We start from the raw sequence: 23124 nt of genomic DNA on the forward strand, positions 1-23124 counted from the left end.
GTTCAATAACATAAATTAAAAAAAAATAAAGAAGAAGTTGGCTGAGGCAGAGACAGGTAGATTCCCAAGCCTCAGTTTCATCATCTGCATGCAGGGCCAAGAGTCTGGAATGTGCTGAGACTTCCAGACTTCATTTCTTACACAGAAAATTACCCATAATTCCTCTATCCAGAGACAAATGCTGCCAATGTTTGGTGTAACCATTCAGACTTTTCTCTCTGCATGCTTGTGTGTATTAATTACTTTTGTTATATTTTTCCAAAAATGAATGAAAACATATTGTGTTATAACCTTTATAGCTTGGTGCTATATTTTGACAATTATTTTTCATGTCCATAAGTCCTCCTCATTATTCATGGCTATGAGGAAGGTTGAAAAGCTTGAATGTAAACCAAGGCCACTGGGTGTTGAGGAAGCCACAGAAGCCGGTGTTGAGAATACAGGAAAGAGAGGGCAGGGACAGGTCAAGGACCTCTGGCCCCCCAGCTTGACTGTTAGGTTTCTGACTGGTTAGTATCAGACAGACTCATTAGGGATTCTCAGCTGAACTTTGGAGCCTTCTGTTCTCTTTCGATTCTTAGTTCAAGTTTTGCTTAACATTTAAAAAAATATTAAAATGTACTGAAGACAATGTAACATACCCATGGCTCACCACCCTGCCTTCATGTTAGTTAAACCCTTGTGGCCTTTCTGCATGCCGAAGATCTGGAGCCTCAGCAGTCTCCATCACCAGCCCTGGATTCCAGCTGCCAGGACGGCACCTTTGGGGTGGTCATGATCTTTCTCTCCAAGTCTGGTCTCTCTCCAGCGTCTTCCTAGATGCTCTTGCCAGAAATCTGGCTGTCATCTCTGACCACTTCTTCATCCTCATATCATCAACTCCTGACATTTCTGCCCCCAAAGTGCACCTCCAAGTGGGCCAGGTCACACCCATGGCCCAACTCTGGTCCAAGTCACTGCTTTCTCTCATAGGACCCCTGCTAGCCTAGATGGCTCCTTTGTGAACATAGAACAGGCACCCCCTTCACAAAGACACAACCTATTGGAAACACAGTTCAGTGAGCAGCGACACCTTTGAGCAAATAAGAAAAAGGTGCCTTTTCCTTTGGTCAGACTCAGCTCTGTGCCAGGTCTCATGGATTTTAGTTCCCACTAGCCTTCTTGGGTGAGGTGCTCTTTTACAGTGAGCAGCCCGCATATCTGTATCTGGAGGCCCGTCTTTTGCCTGGACTGCTGGGCTAGCCTCTGGGGGCAGGGGGATATATGCTTCCATTCCTGGTTCTTCCAATCCATTTTCTACATGTAGCCAGAGTAATAGACACACACCACACACCCCACCCCTACCCCTGGTTATGTTACTCCCCAGCTAAAAGCATAGCAATGGCCTCCTGGTGTTCTTGGAATAGAGTCCAAACTTCCTAACCTGGATGATAGGTCCTGCATGGCCAGGTCCCTGCTGCCCTCATCCAGCTGTGAAGCACCTTGTGTGCTGAGCCAGGGGACTTGGACTCTGGTCTGTGTTGACAGAGCACAGGGTGAGGGGCAAATTCCCCAGGGTCATAGCAGCTGTGTGGAGGGGCTGAGGGTGGGCATCAGAGAGCACCAAGGTGCTGGGTGAACTCCCACGGTGTGCGGTGTAGGCCGTCCACAAGGGCAAGGACTCCTGAGCTGTTCCAGACCCTGCGTACCCCTTCCAGGCTAATTCCCCAGTGACCAGAGAGTGCAGAATGGACTCCCTGCTCCATCATAGCCCAGCTACTTGAGCCTGGGATTTATGATGAACAATTATCCAGGAGCTGGCCAATGAGGTGCCATGCAGGACCTGGTCCCTGGCAGTGGAGCATGCCCTTGCCGTCTCTCCTGGATGCCAGGTGGAGGCTGAGGGCAGCGGCTTCCCTGGACACTCAAGGCTCTTGTGGTAGCAGGTGAGAGGCTATGGGTGGAAGGACAGTGTTCTTAGGTGTGGCCTGGAGCTCTGGAACCTCCTCTGGCTCTCAAGGCTGGTCTATTTTTGGTGTTTGGCTCTTATGCCACCTCAACAGCCTGAAAATTTGCAAACAAGTGGGAAGAAGCTTTTGTTGAAACTTGTACTTGGAAACACAGGACTACCGCAGTGTATGGTCCCTGGGAGAGGGACATATGCTTGGCTGCTGCATGGTGCCACCCCAATGTATGGAGAAGCTGCGAGAGCCAGGGAAAGGGGAAAGAGGGAGAGGGGAGGGTACTTCATAACCAGAGATTTGTATATGTTATTTTTTAAAATCCTCTAAACAACTTCAGAAGGCAGGTTCTTAGAGAAGATTATGTAACATGCCCAAGGTCATGCATGGAGACAGGATCAAATGCAGACCTTTCTGCTGACTTTACACCTTCTCCCAGTGGTTGTGGCCTATTTCCTCTTGGGTAGAAGCAGAAAGACACATCCTTGAGCAGGGTCATCCCCGGTTCTGGGGGGTGGGAGGATAAGCCACTCACATGGCTTCTTCTCTCTCCCCCAGGTCTGCCAGGAAGTCATACAGGGACTCCTACCTCTCTCTTGAACTTTGAGATCCAAACACAGAAGTCTTCCATGGCTCCTTATCAAATCCACAAATAACAGGAAAATTATCGCAGATGGGTTGTGGGCTTGTTCTCCAAGGTGATGACCGAGCACCTTCCCACCACTTTCCACCACATCCTAAAGCTGCCCTGAAGCCTTGTGCTCTTGCTCGCTGGGGCCCCTTGCCCTATTCCTGGTCTCTGGCTCCTGGGTCCTGGACTTCATGGCCAGCCTCGCCCTCCTTGCTGGCCTGAGGTTTCTTGCTGAACACCCCTGGATCCAGTTTGAGGTCATGTCTTTGCACACAGACATGTCTGTCATCACCAAATCCTACTTCAGTGAGAGTGGCTCCTGCTTCTGACTGGTGGAGTCTGAGGGGTAGGTGGTGGGCATGGTGGGAGCGCTGCCCATTAAGAAGCCCACTCTGTGGAATGAGCAGTTGCAGCTGCTTCACCTACGTGTGGCCCTGGAGCACCGTGGTCAGGGGATAAGTGAAAGCCCTGGTCAAGACTGTCCGAGTCTGCGTGGCACCAGGGCTACAGTGAAGTGGTCCTCAGCACCAGCACACTGCAGTACTCTGCCTGGCCCTTTACCAGCGCCTCGGCTTCTGGAAGATGGGCTAGTTTTTCTTCTCCACAAGCTACAGGCTAGGTGCTGTCCCTGCAATTCAACTTATCTACCGTCTCCCCTTTGCTCAGGTCTCTCAGGCACTGGAGCAGGGAGGGGGCCTACGATCTGTGTCGTTGTGGATTAGTTAGGAGGGGTCGGCTCTGCTGCAGTAATAAGCAAGCCCTGAAGTCTCACTGCGACGGCACAGGAAAAGCTTACTGCTTGTTCACATTGGAACACAGTGGCCTTGGTGGTGGGGTGGCTCTGCTTCATTCAGTTTTTTTGGGTTGCTACTGTTTCACTTATCTAGTGCCACGAGAATGTTGCACAAAAAACCACCACAAAATAATGATAAACATTTTTTTAGCTCATGAGTCTGTGGGCCGGCAGCTTAGGCTGAGCTCGGCTGGGCCACCCCTTAGATCTCCAGGTGTCATGCCCTGCCTCTTCAGTGAGAGAAAATGCGAAGTCACGTGGAAAGGGCGTGGAGCAGGAGTGTGAGAAGAATTCACGTGAGAAGGATCAAGGCCATCAATCTGCTATGGCCCCCAAGGTCTCTGCTGAAAGGTAAGAAGGCAGCCAGGGACAGAGTGTGGGGTTTGACATGGACTAGACCTAGAAGTGGCACAACCCACACCCCACTGGTCAGGACCAGGTCATGATTTAAATCAAGCTTCTGTTGCCTCTTGAGTTGTGTCTACTAAAGGCTAATGGCCCCGAAGGAAGCTGGAATGAGGCAAGGAGGTAGCTCTGGACCCAAGGCACCTGTGTCTGCTGAGAGTCTCTGGGCCCACCTGATGGCTACCCTAACCAGACACAGTCTGACACCAAGTCAACAAAAGGGCTCTCACCGTGTTATGCTGCATTTCTTTTCCTTGACTGGTGCTTTTAGATGGAAGTTCCCCACATACCTCAGGGAGACACTGCATAGCTCCCTGCACCTCTACAGATGGGAAATAAATAACCCTGTGCTGCTTGCTTTACTATGAGTCAATCAGAGGTTATTTTCTATAAAAACACAAACAAAAAGGGACTTACTCTTGCCTAGAATTAAGATAATACCATTGTAACAAACATCCCTGTGGGCAAGGCCACTGTGGAGAAAGTATTGCTCCTAAACCTAATCTTAGTCATCATTCTACCCAAGACTCTTTAGAAGGTTACTACTTCTAAATTACACATGGACCACAAGATAAGTTTTATTAAACCAGACTCATAAAAGTAAGGATTGTGCTCCTCCAGGCTGATAAAATATAATTCCAAGGCTCTGAGGAAAATACTCTTATGTCAGTTCCAAGGAACTTTTCTCCCCAAGAGTTGATTGGTTACTTTTGTGGAAGAAAAGAAAGGCAGGAAAGAAGTTAGATACTCTTTTGCCACTAGAGGCAGACAGCCACTCCTCACCCCAGACACGTTGCTGAAGAGACCAGCGTTGTTCTCCCCAAATCTTGTTTGTCTTTCCCAGCTACAGAAACTATGGTAATTATACAAAAAATACTTCCTGAACTGTTTAGGGAAGATGATCTGTAGTCTATTATAGTTTATACAGAAATATAGTACTAATATAATCCTAATAGACTAATCCATCCATCAGTTCACAAACACACAAGCACAATAAGAGGCCTGGCCTTGTGATGCTGACACACCAGACAGGCCATGTAGTGCCTGGGGTGTCCCCACTTGAGGGAGCCCAGCCTGAGCTGTGGTATGCGCTCCAGAAGCAGCTCTCCAATCCCACATCGGTCTGGTATGAGCTCGTCTCTTGGTTTCTGACTTTCAGAGTCCTCTGGGGGTGAAGTGAGGGGGTTGGGAAAGAAATGAGAACACTGAAGGATCTGGACCTTCAGGCATAGTAGCCCATCTGCTTTCTCAAGGAATTAATTGGTAGCAAGTCCCCTGGCCTGTGAGGTCCTTGGACTTGCAGTACCACTGATTCTACTGGGGCTGTGGGCAGGAAATGGTAGTGGCTTCAAGGTTCTGAGTACCCAAACTCCCAACTTGTATGCTACACTTGGACATTTTCCAATTTATTTAAAAAGTTCTAGTGGTACACGACTCACCCATAAGGGGCACAAAACTATCATTTGGGACTCTCGATGAAAACTCATCAGTTCTGAAAGATGTGGGCATTTCCAGCATGGCATCTAAACTGACACCCAAGTATGAAATTTGGTTTCATTCCAAATGTATGCCTGGAAGGTGCCTTATTTATTTATTAAACAATTTAAAAACTTTAAAACAATTTTTTTTTTTTTTGGCCGTGCCGTGCGGCATGTGGGATCTTAGTTCTCTGGCCAGGGATCAAACCTGTGCCCCCTGCAGTGGAAGCATTGAGTCTTAACCACTGGACTACCACGGAAGTCCCTGGAAGATGCCTTTTTTAGATTTGCCTTTCTAGATTTTCAGATTTGAAGTCTAGTTACAGGTGCTTTTATCTTCTAAATTTTAGTAGTGGTACAATGCGTTATGAGCTTAAGTTCACTTTCCAAATGTGGTTAAGTCAAACAGGTCAGATGTGTTTTTCTCAATTTCTGTTTCCCCTGATAAATCTCATCCATCTTGCTCTAGGACTGACTGACCCTTTTATATAGCTGGGCTCGCAGCCAGTATGACTTACATTCCAATCTCCTCTTTTCCTCTTCTCTCTTTTTCTGTACTTCTGGAAGCTGTTCATAAATCCTTAGAAATGGCACCAATGGAAAGACAGAAAGCAGTGAGGTCACCTGACCACAGGGGAACACGATCGTTCCTCCCCACATCTCCCTAAGCTCTACTGCTCTCAAGGCACTCAGTCCCTCAGACAGGCTGTGGGTCTGTTGTGTGCCCAGCTTCCTGTTAGACACTTGGACGCAAAGAACCCTGGCCTAGAGTGCTCATGATCTGAAAAGGGATACAGATAAAGACATAATAAAATCCTGCTAATAGTGGTTACTTATGGGAAAGAAGTGGAATAAGGGGTGGAGATGAACTTCTTTTCACTCTATATGGAAAAATGTAATGTTTCAATATAAGATAATGACTTTGTATTACTACAATTTTTTTTTTTTTTCGGTACGTGGCCCTCTCACTGTTGTGGCCTCTCCTGTTGCGGGGCACAGGCTCTGGACGCGTAGGCTCAGCAGCCATGGCTCACGGGCCTAGCTGCTCCACAGCATGTGGGATCCTCCCGGACCAGGGCACGAACCCGTGTCCCCTGCATCGGCAGGCGGACTCTCAACCACTGCGCCACCAGGGAAGCCCTTGACATAATTATTTTGAATTTGGATAGCGGTGATGGTTGCACAGCATTGTGAATGTATTTAATGTCACTGACGTATACTTGAAAATGGTTGAAATACTAAATTTTGTTTTATGTATATTTTACCATAATAAAAAAAAAGATGAATGAACAGCATAAACCAGAATTAGGTAAGATGATAGAACTCAGGACAGAATTCAAAATAAAAGAAAAAAAATTCAGAAAAGCCGACTAAATTTAAAATAATACAAGAGTGGGGACTTCCCTGGTTGTCCAGTGGTTAAGAATCTGCCTTCCAATGCAGGGGATGCAGGTTCGATCCCTGGTTGAGGAGCTGAGATCCCACATGCCGCACGGCAACTAAGCCCGCACGCCGCAACTACTGAGCCCACGTGCTGTGGAGCCCACGCGCCACAACTAGAGGGCCCACGAGCCGCAAGGAAGAGCCCACGCACTGCAACGAAGAGCCCACGTGCTGCAACTAATACCTAACACCTCCAAAAATAAATAAATTCAACAGAATAATACAGGTGAATGAACATTATGGATAATGCCTTAAGAGAAACAAACAAGGAAAGGAAAATGTTTTTTAAATCAAAAAAGATAAAAAGAATTTTAGAGAAATGGAAAACATAAAAGATAGGCAAAAAAGAGTCAGGACAGCTCTGAAAAGAGTAATGTAAGTACGTATAAGAATCTATTATACCATAAAAGTGACATTTCAAATCCGTGGGACAGATGAGTCAATAAATTGTGATACATCCATGTTGAGGTATAAATAGTTCTCTGAAAGGATCCACAGCAGGCAAAAGCAGATGCCTCTGAGGAGGGAAATGTGTGGCTGGGGAACGTGGGGAAGAGGGTGACTTTTCATTGAATACCCTTGTGTACCTTTTCTAATGTTCTGTCATGTGAATTTATTAACTCTGAAGGTCGCCTGAGTTCAAACCCCAGTTCCGCAAATTACTAGCTCTTAATCTTGGGCAAACTCTTCACACTCTCCAAGCCTCTTTATCTGTGAAATAAGGTCAGTAACGTAGCCTGGTGCTGCCTGGCACAGAATCAACTGTCAATAACTGGAGATTATTAGTGTAAAAAACCGAAATGCCCATCAATGGATGAATGGATATTTTAAATGTGGTGTATATGTGAAATATTACACAGTCATAAAAAGCAATGAAGTACTGACACATGCTATGACATGGACGAACTTGAAAACATTATGCTAAGTGAAGCCACACAGTGGTCACAATTGTATTATTTCATGAAATGTCCAGAAAAGGCAAAACCATAGCGACTGAAAGGAAATGAATGGTTGCAGGGACTGAAGGAGGAGGGGATGAAGAGGGCCTGCTGATGGTTACGGGGCTTCTTTTTGGGGTGATGAAAACGTGATGGGTTAGATGACGGTGATGGTTGCATAGGCTTGAGAATGTACGAAATGAATTTGCAGTTTCAGGAGGTAAATTTTATGGCATGTGAATGACATCTCAAAAAATTAATCTTGAAAATGAAAATTGCCAGTTTTCCCATGGTCACTATCCACGATCCACTCTCTCCAGCTCTCCGTTCTCCCCACGTCATTCCTTTTCACGCCCACCCCCTGCCGCTCTCTCCCCTCCTCACTCCCTCGAGCAGCCCCATGAGGCCTCCCAGGGAGCCCCTGAACCGCTGGGCGCCTGCGTCCTGTGGCTGTTGGAGCGGCTGCCCCGTGCACGTGCCCCCACCGCTCTCACCCGTGACAGTGGACGCTTCCATCGGATTTTTCTCGTGCATTTCAGTTGATGGTGATGTTTAGAGAGGGTGGCACGCGCCCTGGTCAGTGGAGGAAGCCCCTCAAGTTAATATTTAGGCCTGTCCAGAAGTTTGGGCTCGTCCACCAGTAACCTCAGGATGCTGTGCTCTGAAAGCCAGGTTGGACGCCTGCAGGCACTTGCAAATACTGAGGACTTCAGAGGCATTTGGGCCTCAAATTGAGGCCTTGCACCTCCACATGCGATGTGACCTCAGCCCTTTGCTGCACCTCTCTAAGTGAAGTGGCACAGGAATGCTGGCCTTGCCTGTCGTTGCCAGGATTAAGTGAATAGTGCATTAGCTGCCCTGGTGCTTAGGTGTTGAGTACATGGTGATTTGCATACCAGGCCCTATTCGTGGGCCTCCTGAGGCAGCACTTCCCTTGGCTCTGCCCCTGTCGTCAGCTGCCCCTAGGATAACTCTGAGCCCTAGCCACCTCTCTGGTAGGTTTCCCTATTCCCCCACTATAATCACACCTGCATAAGGCAACTCAAACATTTCAGCGATGTGTCCTGAACCCCTTGTTTTCTTAAATACCTATGTGGTGGTTGTGAGACTTAAGGCCAACCTCCCCAAGAGACTTTTTCTATTTCTCCTAGTAAACCTAGACTCACATTCTGTCATCTTCAACTCTACTCACATTTTGTTCTTTCAACCCTGACCTCTGACCCTGCTTTTTACTTCTGCCATTTCATCCTCACTCCTGCTTCCTTTCATAAATCCATAAATCTCTTTCGACCTTCCTAGACCTGGGCCAAGTTCCTTCCTCTTTCCTCAGTTTTTACCCCTTTCCTTCATTCTCCAATCCAACTTTCAGTCCTTCCTTTCTCATGCAGACTTTGATTCCAACCCCATCAAAAACAAAACAGAACAGAAAGAACTAAAACACACCACCGTTAGCAGCATCTCAAAATTCAAAAGGTTTATTACTCATCTATTAATTCTATTACATTTATTTATTCAGTTTTATTGTTTTAAAATATATCAAAGTAAATAGAGAAATTTATACCTATCTTATCTATATATGGAAGAGCAGCTGGTACCCAAGGTGGCACAAACGATCCTAGCAGCTCTTACTTTAAATATCTGTAGCAGTCAGCAATTTCCATTTCTTTTTCTCTCAATGAAAAATTGCAGTTTCCCCAAAGAGGTGTATTTCGCAGGCTTCTCACGTGCCTGTAGAGCCTGCCTCTTCGTGGCCTTCCATTCTGACTTCTGCTTTTGTTCGATGGGCTTTGACATGACTGGCTCAGGAACATTGGGTTCCCTCCATAGAATTCGTTGCTTGCTGAAGTCTTGGAGTAGAAATGGGGTTTGGAGCTTGGGTGGGGACTGGCGCTTAGTCACAGCAGGGGGAACAGGCTCCTGCTGGAGAGAAGTGCAAGATGAAGTTTTTGTAGGGTGCAGGCCTAGGAGCAGCAGAATGATGGACACTAGGCTGGGTATGGTCAGTCCAACCCGGTTGGGTTGGGTTGGTCAGTTGGCTGAGCTGCTTTGGCAGGACCTGGCAAAGAGGCAGGAGCTGGCTGGGATGGACTGGCTGCAGCAGGTTGAGCTGAGTTAGTAGAAGCAGGCTGGGCATGGTCCGCCACAACAGGCCGATGTGAGGCCAGAGACAGTGGCCTCCGAGGAGCAGGTCGAGCTTGAGGCTTGTCCCAGGCAGAAAAAGGCAGAGGTATCAACTTGACCTTCCCCGGAGGAGGCAGCTCATACTGGAATGGAAATGGACACTCTTTTTCAGCACTGCTGTCTGGTTTCTGGGCTTCGACTTGAGTTTTCTCAGGACTCTTACCCTCACGTGGGGTACACCACCATGGCTGGATAGCTGGGGGTCTTTAGGGTTGCTTGAATTTCCCAAGACCTGACAGGAAGAGAGCCCAGTTTTCTTATCATTCTTCTCTCGCAGTGCATGAAAAACCTTCCCAGACTCCAGCATGCGCATGCCTAGGGAGGTTCGAGGCTTTTTAAAGCTCTCTTGGATAAGGTCAGTTTGGTGTTCCTTTCGCTTCGTCTGGGGAATTGTTGGCTTCTCTTCTGCCTTGACTTTGTTCCCTGACTGCTTATTCTCTTCAGCCTTCTTTCTTTCTCTGGTCCTTGTGGTCCTTTCCTGCCCATGGCTCTTAGCTTTGCTCATCTTTCTGGATGCAGCTTTCTGAGGTTGGCCTTTAGAATGCTTGGCCGCGTTCACAGGAGCCCTGTCACTGACTGCAGCATTGCATAGAACCACTTCTCCCCCTAACAGGCACTCCGGATTCTTTGGCTGGATTTTGGCCTTGGGAGCACCACTGATAGGCTCAGACGCTTTATGTTTGTTCTTCCTGGGTTGATCAGAGGGAACCTTTATGACACTTGGCTTTTCCTGCACCTGATTCACCTTAATGGCTCTGGTGTCTTTGGCTTTGATCACGTTGGGACCTTTGGATTGATCAAGATCTTTCAAAGAATGCAAGAGCTGGGGAAGGTGAATATCCTCCGCCAGTGCAGTAATGTCTGCAAAACCACTGCTAGATTCCATCCCATTTTCAAGTGTCCCTCGGTCCTCAAGACTCAGGCTGTTCTTTCCCAGATCAGCATTTTCAGAACCAGGCTGCTCCTCTTGGCTGACAGGGTCAGTGCAGCCCGGGAGCTGGTGAATATCAGGGATTTCTGAAGGGAGTAGTGGAGGCTCTTGGTTTTCTCTTGGGATCTGGTAGGCATCCAGAGGCTTCGAAAGCTTGGTTTTAATATCTTCCAAGTTCTTACTCTCTATTTGTCCCTGGTTTGAAGCTGGAGGCAGGGCCAGGAGACTACTGGCACTCTGGACTGGAGCTGTCCCTGAAATGTCCCCAAGTTCAGGTGGTGGGTTACTCTCAAGTGTCTGAATATTTCTGCCCCTGCAGGACTTGGGGAGTTCTTGAGTTTGTGTCACACAAGATATCTGGCTTGAAGGTTGCAATCTCAGGGAGTTTTTCATCACCAGGGAAGTCTCCATCCGTTCCAAGGAATCAAGGTAGAAGTCAGTCCCTGGTAAGTGAGATGCTCCCCCTAAACACCAACACAGCAGTCATGTACCTTTCAAGGTACATGGTGTTTGGGGGCAAGATGGGCAAGGCATTTCTACTAACTCTTCTTAAGGATCATGGACAGCGTCCTATGCTATGAGATAAGCGGTGACTGTTGTAATTCTTACTGGTGATCATTTCATGTCACTGATTCTTGGCTTTCTTTGTATTTCATAGGGTTGTTATAAGTCAATTAAAAAATGAGTGTTATTTTTAAAAAATGAAATGTTTTACAAAGCCTAGCATTCTCATATAGAGTCCGTTCAATTCTCCCCACTTTCCTGAGAGGCGAAGAACTCTTCACACCATGAACTAGGAGAGGGAGTAGAGCCCTTCCTGATGAAATAGATAAACAAAGACAGAGTCTTGGCTTGCTTGCTCTGGACAGGATCTCGGACCCTAACGTCTTAAATCCTGGTATATATTAAGGAAGTGAGGACAGTTAAACTGGCACCATCATAACAAGAGTTCTGAAACACCTTCCAAAGAGACTCTAGCAGTAGATCAGGGAAGGCAGTGATACAGTGTGGTAGTACGGGGGAATGATCGGCTACAGCAGTGAAAAATGTGGTACCTATTGGTATGCTCTCAGGGTTCTTGTACATGTAGCATAGATGACCTTTGCAGTGTCCCTCCCACCTTCCCCCTGCATTAGGTGTTCTTTTTTATATTTACTTTTATCTATTTATTTTTTGAACTTATTTATGTATGTACTTTTTTGGCTGCACTGGGTCTTCATTGCTGTGCATGGGCTTTCTCTAGTGGCGGCTAGCGGGGGCTACTCTTGGTTGCGGTGTGCGGGCTTCTCATTGTGGTGGCTTCTCTTGTTGTGGAGCATGGGATCTAGGTGCGTGGGCCTCAGTAGTTGTGGCTCATGGGCTCTAGAATGCAGTCTCAGTAGTTGTGGCACATGGGCTTAGTTGCTCTGCGGCATGTGGGATCTTCCCAGACCAGGGCTCGAACCCGTGTCCCCTGCATTGGCAGGCAGATTCTTAACCACTGTGCCACCACGAAGCCCTTGGTGTTCTTATATAGAGTCCTAAAACAGAGAGCCCTGAGCGAAGATAGTGGTTATTAAAGGCTCAGGATCTAAATTTTACCTGTCTATACACCACTTCCCAGCTGTAGATTTGATCCCATTTTTGAATGCTGACCCCATTGTTCAACTTTCTTGCTGTTTGTACTCACCCTGAAAACTTGTCTCTGTGATGGGTTGAGCAGACACAGGGTAGTAGATTCCAGAGGTGGAAGCTGGTGGTAAGATATTTGTGGGCTAAATCTCCTTTAGTAACCATGACCATTTCTGGTTGCACAGAGGCCCTACTTCCTGTGTATGACACAGAGCCATAGGATTGCAGGCAGGAGCCAAGTTCTCAATACAGTAAAGACCCCAGTGTGCCTTGGTTATAGTAATATACCTGGCTTCCTTCCTGGTAGGGAAGTGACAGGCTGTGTCCCTGATTTGGAATCTGAGATGATGTTCCCTGAGCAAGGCTGCCAGAAGGTGATGGATATAGAGGGACCATGTTATTGGTGTCTGTAGTTTTATCATATGGGCTGCCATAAACATGGAGGAAGCAGCTGTGTGCTGGTCAGTGAGTGCCAGAGTAAAGTCTCCGAGTGAAGAAGAATTCTTTTCAGTGCTTTCTGTGATGCCCCACTCAAAAACACCTGGATAGGAAGCAGCTGAATTCGGGATCTGGCTCTGGTCAGTAACTCCAGATAACATAGTCGTGCTAGAATGTTGGTGAAGGTCGGCACTACCCATGAGTGTCTGGAAAGAGGTAGCCATAGCTGATGCCGAACTGACGGCAGGAGCAGAGACTCTGGAGAAGTTGCAGGCACTTCCTGTTAGGGAAGCTACATTGTTCACCACAGGAAGAGAGTGCTGCAGAGAATTTAGAGTTCCAAGTACAGATGGATTTTGGAAATTTTCTGTAAGAACAAGCGGGTGATGAAAAAATCAGGGAGATTGATAAATTCTCACTATGTTTGAGGAACAGCATTATCTTAAGGTTCTTGCTGTCAGGACACCTCTAATGTCAATACTTACTGAGAAACCAAAAATCAGACAGTTATGATGGTTGTAAGGACTGAGCAGTTTTACACTCTTCTGTATTAACTGCCTGTGCTCCCATCTTGGGCACAGATGGGCAGAGACCCAAGTGGTATGGTTCAGACATTGTTCTTCTCTAGGTATGGTTCAGACATTGTTCTTCTCTAGGCTGGAAGCAACCTTCTCCCTGCCCTATCTTTCCCTTCAGCCTGCACTAGTATTGACTTCTATGCTGTTTCCTAGACTGGAAGCATTTTAGAACTAGGAGGACCTTAGAGAACTTCTATTTTCACAGTCTCATTTCATGAGGAAGGAAACTGAGGCTCAGAGAGGTCGGGTTGACTTGTTCAAGTTCTCTCATTATGTTAGTATCCTCACCAGGTTTCAGAACCTAAGTATCCTGACTTCCTTGCCAGGACGCTACTCTGAGCATGATACTGCCAGAAAGCAGGAGAAACAGAACTTATAATATGGGCTTTTGTCCGTTAGAAAACTGTACGGCTCTTACCATTGTAATCTTCAGTGTCTCACTTTGCTTGTGCAGTTCCCACGCTATTACCTAGAGTTCACATACAGCTCAGTCCAACTGGTAAATTTAAAGAGTCATTTTTACCCTTTTCAAGCCTGGTTTCTCATCCTACCTCAAAATGATTACCTGAAAGTGAATTTCTTAAGTGCTTTTGGAAAGAAAAAAGTTATCTGATTACTTCAGATTACTCATCTGTAAAGTGGTTATAACACCACCACCAATAATAATAGCAGTAATAATTAATACATGAATAAACTGATATATAGCATATGATTTACATGGAGGAAGATACAATAAGTTCTAGAAAGACAAAGAAAAATCATGAAAAACATATTATATAACAAAAAAGAAATACACAGATATTAATGAAAACTGGGGTATGTGGCAAGTATCAAAGCATAATGAATTTAGTAGCAAATGACATTCTGTACCATACATGCGATATTATGAAAGTGTATTTTGCCCACTCTATTTTAGTGAATACTATTAACCAAAAAACATGATAGAAGGTGATTTTGAATGAATTCCTAGCCAATACATACAGACAGAGAAGATATATCAGTAAAAATGCATATAACAAGCAACAAGGTTCAATCAATGTGAATGTATAGGTAGCCACAATATATAGAGACAAGTATTTCAATTGAAACTGGTACAAAGCAGACAGCCAAATAATAAGTGTAAAAGAATTTCATTATTGTGCTCATTTATATTTTTACCCAGCAAGTAACAGGTATTAACCCTGGCAGAAATATATATTTCAAAGAATAGAAATATATCATAAGCAGAAAAGAAGCTTAAAAAGTATCAAGAAGGTTTCTGTATTTATCCTAGAACTTAGATTATAATCATCTTCAACATCCAAGAAGATGACATCCCAAAACCTAAAAAAACCATCATCACTAGAATCCAATTAAAAAAGATTTTCAAATGTAAGAAAATCCAAAGGACTCCACAATATTGTTTTAGATAAATGGTGTTTTTTTTTTTTATGCCATGCTGCGTGGCCCTGGCAGTGAAAGCACCGAGTCCTAACCACTGGACCGCCAGGGAATTCCCTCAATGTGTTATTAGAGATGTGGGGCTTGACTTTTTCTCTTTCTTCTTAGGTAGCTAAGATCTAAAAACGAACGGTGCCTGTTGATCAATGTGCTCTCTGCGTTAGGAGGGAAAGAACTGTAAAGATGAAAAGCAACCTTGCCTTAGAACCTACATATCACACAAAGGACATAGTCCTTCTGATTCAATTTAGAAGATATCATTTAAAAATTTTAATTGGTAAAACGTCTACATAGTTTAAAAATTAGAAAGAATAAAACATTGAAAGCAGACCCCTAGATAACCACTTTGGTTTCTTGTATATAGGAAGCATCATTTCTAGAACATATTTCTAAAATGTTTATATTCAAAACTGTCAAGTGCCAACTGTATTCAGAGAGGCAATAAAAGAAAAAAAAACTGCGTATGACTTTTCCGATAAGCAAAGATACCCTGTTCTGTCCTTACTTTCCTTCTTAGTCTGTTAAAATAAGGATTTGCTACAATCAACTTTGTTTTGCCCTGCTCTGAGCAGAATTCACTCTATGCTGTTTCTGCTTTAATTTAAAATCTTTGGTTCCCATCAACATTCCATTGCAAACTACGTTTTTCTTGAGAGCTCCTCTATGCTTTCCCTCTTCATTCTTATATTTTTTCCTATCACTTGGTTCCTGTTGGCCTGTGCTGATGAAAACAATCCTAAACTTCCTTACGTTTGACTCTGGGCCTCCCTATAGCCCAGTACTCTCCATCCTCTCTCCCTATTTTCTCTTTTCAACTAGTCGAAATATTAGTGGAGGGAGACCATTACACATGAAACATCTTGGTATATATTGCTAGTTTTCTGTGTCACCTGGCTTTTCTATGATTCTGTTGCAATACTCTGGAGAAGTCTCTGATTTCATTTTCTACATGGGTACCCTTTAAGGCTCAGTATTAGAAAAGAAAGGGATCAGAGTGATCAACCAATGTAGTATCCTAACCTAACAGATAAGGAAAAAATCAGGCTTTGTGAGACCGTCAATGATTTGTCCAAAGTCACACAGATAGTAAATGCCAAAGTGAAAACTGAAATTAGGTCTCCAGACTTCTAGTTCAATACTTTCCCTCATTATTCCATGCTATTTTGAATCTACTACTAAATTTAGGGGCAAAATAAATCTAACGAAAAACTTTAAAAAGTTTCTTTTCTTACCTGATATGGTCAGAGAAGAAGAGGAAACATCAACTGCAGATACAAGGGATGAGGTGAAAACACCAGAGGCTGTCTGAGTGGCTGCAGCTGAACGGCACGTGTGTCCAGTACAAAGGTCACTGCTTACTGGTCACTTGTGATGATCCAAATTTATTTACAGTCAACTCCACGGAAACCCGAAGACTCTATCAAGTGGTAGTAGGTTTGGTAGGAGAATGATGTCACAAGGCAGGCAGTTGAAAGGTATGAGATAGCCAATAGGGAGGTCCGATGCCCAACAGGAAGGCGGGGTTGGGTGGAGAGAGTGTAGGACAGCTAAAACAACACGTAAATTTCTGAGCTCTTGGGAGGAAATCCTAGAAGACAGATTTACTTCCCCCAGGCTCTTACATTAGGGAAACCATTGCAACATTTCTTACAGACGTTCATTAATATAATTAACTAACAGTTACTTATATTCTACAGAGTATTATATTTTATTTATCATATACTTTAAGCTATATATATCTTATTTAATATCCTTAGGAAGGAAGGAGCCATCTAGTTTGAACTATTACAGTTGTTCTGTAATCATATCTGTCTAATTAGTGAAGTTATAGCAGCTTTTAAGGAGCAAAAGCAGGGATTAAGAAGCTCTTTTTGTAATTTGGTTAAACACTAGGGTGAAATTTGTTGAGTGTACCTTGTGGAGAATGTTGTGGTCCAAGGCTCTTCTCTTTTAGTTTCTTCTCCTTGACTCCCACCTTCCTTGGGCTGGGCTAGGCTGGGCCTGGTTGGACTTACATTTCTCTTCTGCTTTCTTTCTTTCTTTCTTTCTTTTTTTTTTTTTTCCATTATGGGCATTGTTTCTAGGACAAGACTTGATCTTGCATTCTTACTGTCATGGATGTTACTTGCTATCAACTTCCAGCAGCAGGAGTCTTCTTTTCTGTGCTTGATGCTTCACAAAATAGACTGTGTCTGTTGGAAGCAAATACCAGAGAGCTAGGAGACAAAGCTGGTTGCAAACTTTCCTCTTCCAGCCTTTGGTGGCAATTCTTTTGCCCATAATTTGCTACCTCTGGTTCCTTGGGCCACATAGGTATCCTGCCATCCAGCTCTTTTATATGTGAGAGACATTCTGAATACTGTCCGTTTTTCTTTGCACAGAAGTATATACAGTGTGGCAGTTACTGTAATCTCCTCCCCCTTGCAAAGAGCCACTCTAGAATCTTGGACCTCTAGGATTCGCTGTCTTGCATGCTTGGGTGCAAGGCCAAGCAAAATGAAGAGGAGAATAATTAGAGAAGGAAGAGGACATTCGTGGAGAACTGGGAGCAGATAAGGTTAAAGGGCCCAGGAGAGAAGAGATTCATGTAGATTTTTTGGTTTCTGTGGGAAACAAGTTGACACACTTTGGCCTCATTTTGTATTACCAGAACAGAGTCATAGATATAAGTAGCTCGATAGTGCAGCAACTGCCATGAATTCTGTACACTAAAGAGAACAGTCTTACATATATTTCTCATTTTGTTTTATGTCATATTACCTTATTAATAGCATTCACTGGTATGTTTGTAGAATACAGATTTTTTAAAATGCTCTGGTTTTGTCTACATGGTTATTTCCTTGTCATATTTTTAAGGACTCCAACATTGTAAGACATATTGCATGTTTTTCTCTTGAGGATTGTTTATCTTGAATTATCATGAACGAACTTGACCTGTTGGATTTTGTGGAGAAACTTTAAAAAGGGTCTATGAAAAAGGCATTGTGGTGAGTCACATTATGCACCCAAGCGTAAGGAGCAGGTATCTGCCATCAGCCCAACTTGGCCTGGATTGCCTCTGTTTTAGTTCCCGTGGTTAGTGCTTTTCTCCCTAACCACTCTTGTGACTGTGATAATGTGGGTAAGTGCTGAGCTAATGAATTATATGTGAGGTAAGCTGGTATGAGGGAGGAAATCTATGGATCTAGTCATTTTCCTTGGTGGTAAGCTTTCACGGGTGCAAAGATCGATCTTTGGGCTTCCCTGGTGGCACAGTGGTTGAGAGTCCGCCTGCTGATGCAGGGGACACGGGTTCGTGCCCTGGTCTGGGAAGATCCCACATGCCGTGGAGCGGCTGGGCCTGTGAGCCATGGCCACTGGGCCTGCATGTCTGGAGCCTGTGCTCCGCAACGGGAGAGGCCACAGCAGTGAGAGGCCTGTGTACCGCAAAAAAAAAAATAAATAAATAAAAAAAAAATAAAAATAAAGATCGATCTTTCTGCGGACTTTTCTAGTACCAGGAAGATATCCCATAGATGGGACCTCCAAAGACACACGTTTAATTTTTAGGCCTATTTTTCCTATTATGAGATATGAGTTTTTTCACTGATGGAAATGATGCTTATCTGAGAAGAAATTGTGAAAGGTGTTGTAGTATAGAGATGTGGCTTAAGCTTTTAAGATTTTTCAAGGTTTTTCCCCTAAGCTTCCTACTTCAGATGGCCTACTTACATGATACTAGTATGCGATGTGAGGCTAACAACTTACTAAATACCTGCAAGCCAGATCAGTGTCTCTTTCCTCTATATTTCCATGGAAATCAAGGGACCCATAGCTACTGCAGGTTAGGGTGGGTGGTGTGAGATTGGGGGAAGTGTGGTAAGACACATTTTGGTATCAGTAATATGTTTACATATTAAAATATTCAGTTCCAACATTCAATTCTATTTATGCAAACCCGTAGTTAGGCTTTTCCTTGTTCCAAGCCTGTAACTTATTTTCTCTCTCTAGTTCCAGCCATTTAACTTTAGCTTGCAGGATCAGCATCATCTTAACCTCTAAAAGAATCTTACATGTAGGAGGAAGAAACTAAAGAGCTCTATTTCAACACTTAGGAATATCAGGCCCTACCCTGACGTAAACCTTTATTCTTATAGTTAGGGTATTGTCTTGTCCCGTATATCCACTTCCTGCATTTTGAACCCATCAGGTTAACTGAGACATGTTTTGGTGTAACATCCCCAGTTCATCTACCCCTGAAGCTCTCCTTAATTCTTCCCATTGTCACATTGTGATTTAATTAAATACTGGAATCCCTCAAACCCTTGCATGGTACCCGAGGCCCTATGGGATACTGGTAGATCATGTTAGTGTCAAATACTTAGCTGTCTGATTCTCCAAATATCCCTTGCTCCTATATTTTCCATCCCAGCATATTACATACCCATTAAGGCACTGTTTTATCTCATGTTTTACCCACTCCCATCCAGAGGCCTACACTTTGCTAGTTCCCATACTTTCTGGAAACCCTGTTATGGCCAGGTCTGGATTTTTTTGTGTTTCCACCCAAAGCCTGTATCTTTTAGCAAGCTGGAACTATAAGACCAACATAGATTTTCTAGTTTCTGATAGATTTATGTCACAATTTGTACATTGTCATGTCTACAGATGTTTGTATCATTTTTCTTTTTGGCCATTACATGCCTATTGGATATTTTTCATAAATTGCAAAAGAATATTTTATGACTTAGCACCAAATTGAATGTGCCTCATCGTAAGTTTGTAAACTGTGTTGTGCTAACTCGTATCTTTTCTTTGTCCAAATAGTAATTTATTAATATTGTCCCATTTGTAATTATGTGGAAGTTTTCAGAATTGTAAATAAATGCTTGTGGATTGAAACTTCGTTAGACTATGACTGTCCCAGATACGTTAAAGCTAGTGATCTTTTTCTCATTCATTCATTCATTCAATAATTCTGACCTTCCTGACTCAGTTTACCCAGCTCAAATGGCTGTGAAGCTTACTAACAGTGTACGTAAGGTACTTTCAGAAATTAGAAACCGAGACAGGACAAGATGGTGGAAGAGTAGGACGCGGAGATCATCTTCCTCCCCAGAAACACATGAGAAATACATCTACACGTGGAACTGCTCCTATAGAACACACAGTGAACGCTGAAGACCTCACACCTCCCAAAAGGCAAGAAACTGCCCATGTACCTGGGTAGGGCAAAAGAAAAAAAGAAACAACAGAGACAAAAGAATAGGGACGGTACCTGCACTAGTGGGAGGTAGCTGTGAAGGATGAAAAGTTTCCACACACTAGGAGCCCATTCCCGGGTGGAGACTGCGGGTGGCGGAGGGGGGAAGCTTCGGAGCCGCGGAGGAGAGAACAGCTACAGGGGTGCGGAGGGCAAAGCGGAGAGATTCCCGCACAGAGGATCGGTGCCGACCAGCACTCACCAGCCCGACAGGCTTGTCTGCTCAGCCGCCGGGGAGGGCGGGGCTGGGAGCTGAGGCTCGGGCTTCGGTCGGAGCGCTGGCGGCGTGAACACAGCCTGAAGGGGTTAGTGCGCCAGGACTAGCTGGGAGGGAGTTCGGGAAAAGTCTCGAGCTGCCGAAGACACAAGAGAGTTTTTCTTACCTCTTTGTTTCCGGGTGCGCGAGGAGAGGGGATTCAGAGCGCTGCTTAAAGGAGCTCCAGAGATGGGCGCGAGCCTCGGCTAACAACGCGGACCCCAGAGACGGGCGTGGGACGCTGGGGCTGCTGCTGCCAAGAGGCCTGTGTGCGAGCGCAGGTCACTGTCCACGGCCCCCTTCCGGGGAGCCTGTGCAGCCCGCCACTGCCGGGGTCCCGGGATGCAGGGACTGCTTCCCCGGGAGAGCGCACGTCGCGCCTCATGCAACGTCACGCCGGCGCGACGTCACGCCGGCCTCTTCCGCTGCACGCTCGCCCCGCCTCCACGCCCCTCCTTCCCCCGCGGCCTGAGTGAGCCAGAGCCCCTGAATCAGCGGCTCCTTTAACCCCGTCCTGTCTGAGCGAAGAACAGACGTCCTTGGGCGACCTACACGCAGAGGCGGGGCCAAATCCAAAGCTGAGCCCCGGGAGCTGTGCGAACAAAGAAGAGAAATGGAAATCTCTCCCAGCAGCCTCAGAAGCAGTGGATTAAAGCTCCACAATCAACTTGATGTACCCTGCATCTGTGGAATACCTGAGTAGACAACGAATCATCCCAAATTGAGGAGGTGGACTTTGGGAGCAAGGTAGATTATTTTTTCCCCTTTTCCTCTTTTTGTGAGTGTGTATGTGTATACTTCTGTGTGAGATTTTGTCTGTATAGCTTTCCTTTCACCATTTGTCCTAGCGTTCTGTCCGTCCGTTTTTTTTTCTTTTACTTTTTAAAATTTTTTTCTTAATAATTATTTTTTATTTTAATAACTTTATTTTATTTTATCCTCTTTCTTTCTTTCTATTTTTTTCTCCCTTGTATTCTCAGCCATGTGGAGGACAGTCTCTTGGTGCTCCAGCCAGGTGTCAGTGCTGTGCCTCTGAGGTGGGAGAGCCAACTTCAGGACACTGGTCCACAAGTGAACTCCTAGCTCCACGTAATATCAAACAGCGAAAATCTCCCAGAGATCTCCATCTCAACACCAACACCCAGCTTCACTCAATGACCAGCAAGCTACAGCGCTGGATACCCTATGCCAAACAACTAGCAAGACAGGAACACAGCCACATCCATTAGCAGAGAGGCTGCCTAATATCATAATAAGGCCACAGACACCCCAAAACACACCACCAGACGTGGACCTGCCCACCAGAAAGACAAGATCTAGCCTCAACTGCCATAACACAGGCACTAGTCCCCTCCAGCAGGAAACCTATATAACCCACTGAACCAACCTTAGCCACTGGAGACAGACACCAAAAACAATGGAATCTACCAACCTGCACCCTGCGAAAAGGAGAGCTGAAACACAATAAGATAAGCAAAATTAAAAGACAGAAAAAACACAGCATATTAAGGCACAAGGTAAAAAACCACGAGTCCTAACAAATGAAGAGGAAATAGGCAGTATATCTGAAAAAGAATTCAGAATAATGATAGTAAGGATGATCCAAATTCTTGGAAATAGAATAGAGAAAATGCAAGAAACATTTACCAAGGACCTAGAAGAACTAAAGAGGAAACAAGCAATGATGAACAACACAATAAATGAAATTAAAAATACCCTAGAAGGGATCAATAGCAGAATAACTGAGGCAGTAAAACTGGTAAGTGACCTGGAAGATAAAATAGTGAAAATAACTACTGCAGAGCAGAATAAAGAAAAAAGAAAGAAAAGAACTGAGGACAGTCTCAGAGACTTCTGGGACAACATTAAAAGCACCAACATTCGAATTATAGGAAGAAGAAGAGAAAAAGAAAGGGACTGAGAAAATATTTGAAGAAATTATAGCTGAAAACTTCCCTAATATGGGAAAGGAAATAGTTAATCAAGTCCAGGAAGCACAGAGAGTCCCATACAGGATAAGTCCAATGAGAAACACGCCAAGACACATATTAATCAAGCTGTAAAAAATTAAATACAAAGAAAACATATTAAAAGCAGCAAGGGAAAGCAACAAATAACACACAAGGGAATCCCCATAAGGTTAACAGCTGACCTTTCAGCAGAAACTCTGCAAGCCAGAAGGGAGTGGCAGGACATATTTAAAGAGATGAAGGAGAAAAACCTACAAGCAAGATTACTCTACCCAGCAAGGATCTCATTCAGATTCCATGGAGAAATTAAAACCTTTACAGACAAGCAAAAGCTGAGAGAGTTCAGCACCACCAAACCAGCTTTACAACAGATGCTAAAGGAACTTCTCTAGGCAAGAAACACAAGAGAAGGAAAAGACCTACAATAACAAACCGAAAACAATTAAGAAAATGGGAATAGGAACATGCATATCGATAATTACCTTAAATGTAAATGGTTTGAATGCTCCCACCAAAAGACACAGACTGGCTGAGTGGATACAAAAACAAGACCCGTATATATACTGTCTACAAGAGACCTGCTTCAGACGTAGGGACACATACAGACTGCAAGTGAGGGGATGGAAAAAGATATTCCATGCAAATGGAAATCAGAAGAAAGTTGGAGTAGCAATTCTCATATCAGACAACATAGACTTTAAAATAAAGACTATTACAGGAGACAAAAAAGGACACTACATAATGATTAAGTGATAAATCCAAGAAGAAAATATAACAATTGTAAATATTTATGCACCCAACATAGGAGCACCTCAATACATAAGGCAAATACTAACAGCCATAAAAGGG

The 23124-nt window shown here is 44.6% G+C and overlaps 2 pseudogenes across 2 annotated transcripts; one reads left to right on the plus strand and one right to left on the minus strand.

Moving 5' to 3' along the window:
• The first annotated feature begins 1441 nt into the window (after positions 1-1441).
• Positions 1442-3162, plus strand: LOC308628034 (N-acetyltransferase 8-like; annotated as a pseudogene). Its single transcript has 2 exons — positions 1442-1535; positions 2499-3162. The product of its transcript is annotated as an N-acetyltransferase 8-like (transcript).
• Positions 3163-9072: 5910 nt separating this feature from the next.
• Positions 9073-20690, minus strand: LOC308628035 (uncharacterized protein C2orf78-like; annotated as a pseudogene). Its single transcript, XR_014017913.1, has 4 exons — positions 20630-20690; positions 16040-16165; positions 12410-13156; positions 9073-11183 (listed from the first exon to the last, which is right to left on the minus strand). The product of XR_014017913.1 is annotated as an uncharacterized protein C2orf78-like (transcript).
• Between the last annotated feature and the right edge of the window lie 2434 nt (positions 20691-23124).

This window comes from Mesoplodon bidens, assembly GCF_964165515.1.
Source record: "Mesoplodon bidens genome assembly, chromosome: 14".
Classification (NCBI taxonomy): Eukaryota; Metazoa; Chordata; class Mammalia; order Artiodactyla; family Ziphiidae; genus Mesoplodon; species Mesoplodon bidens.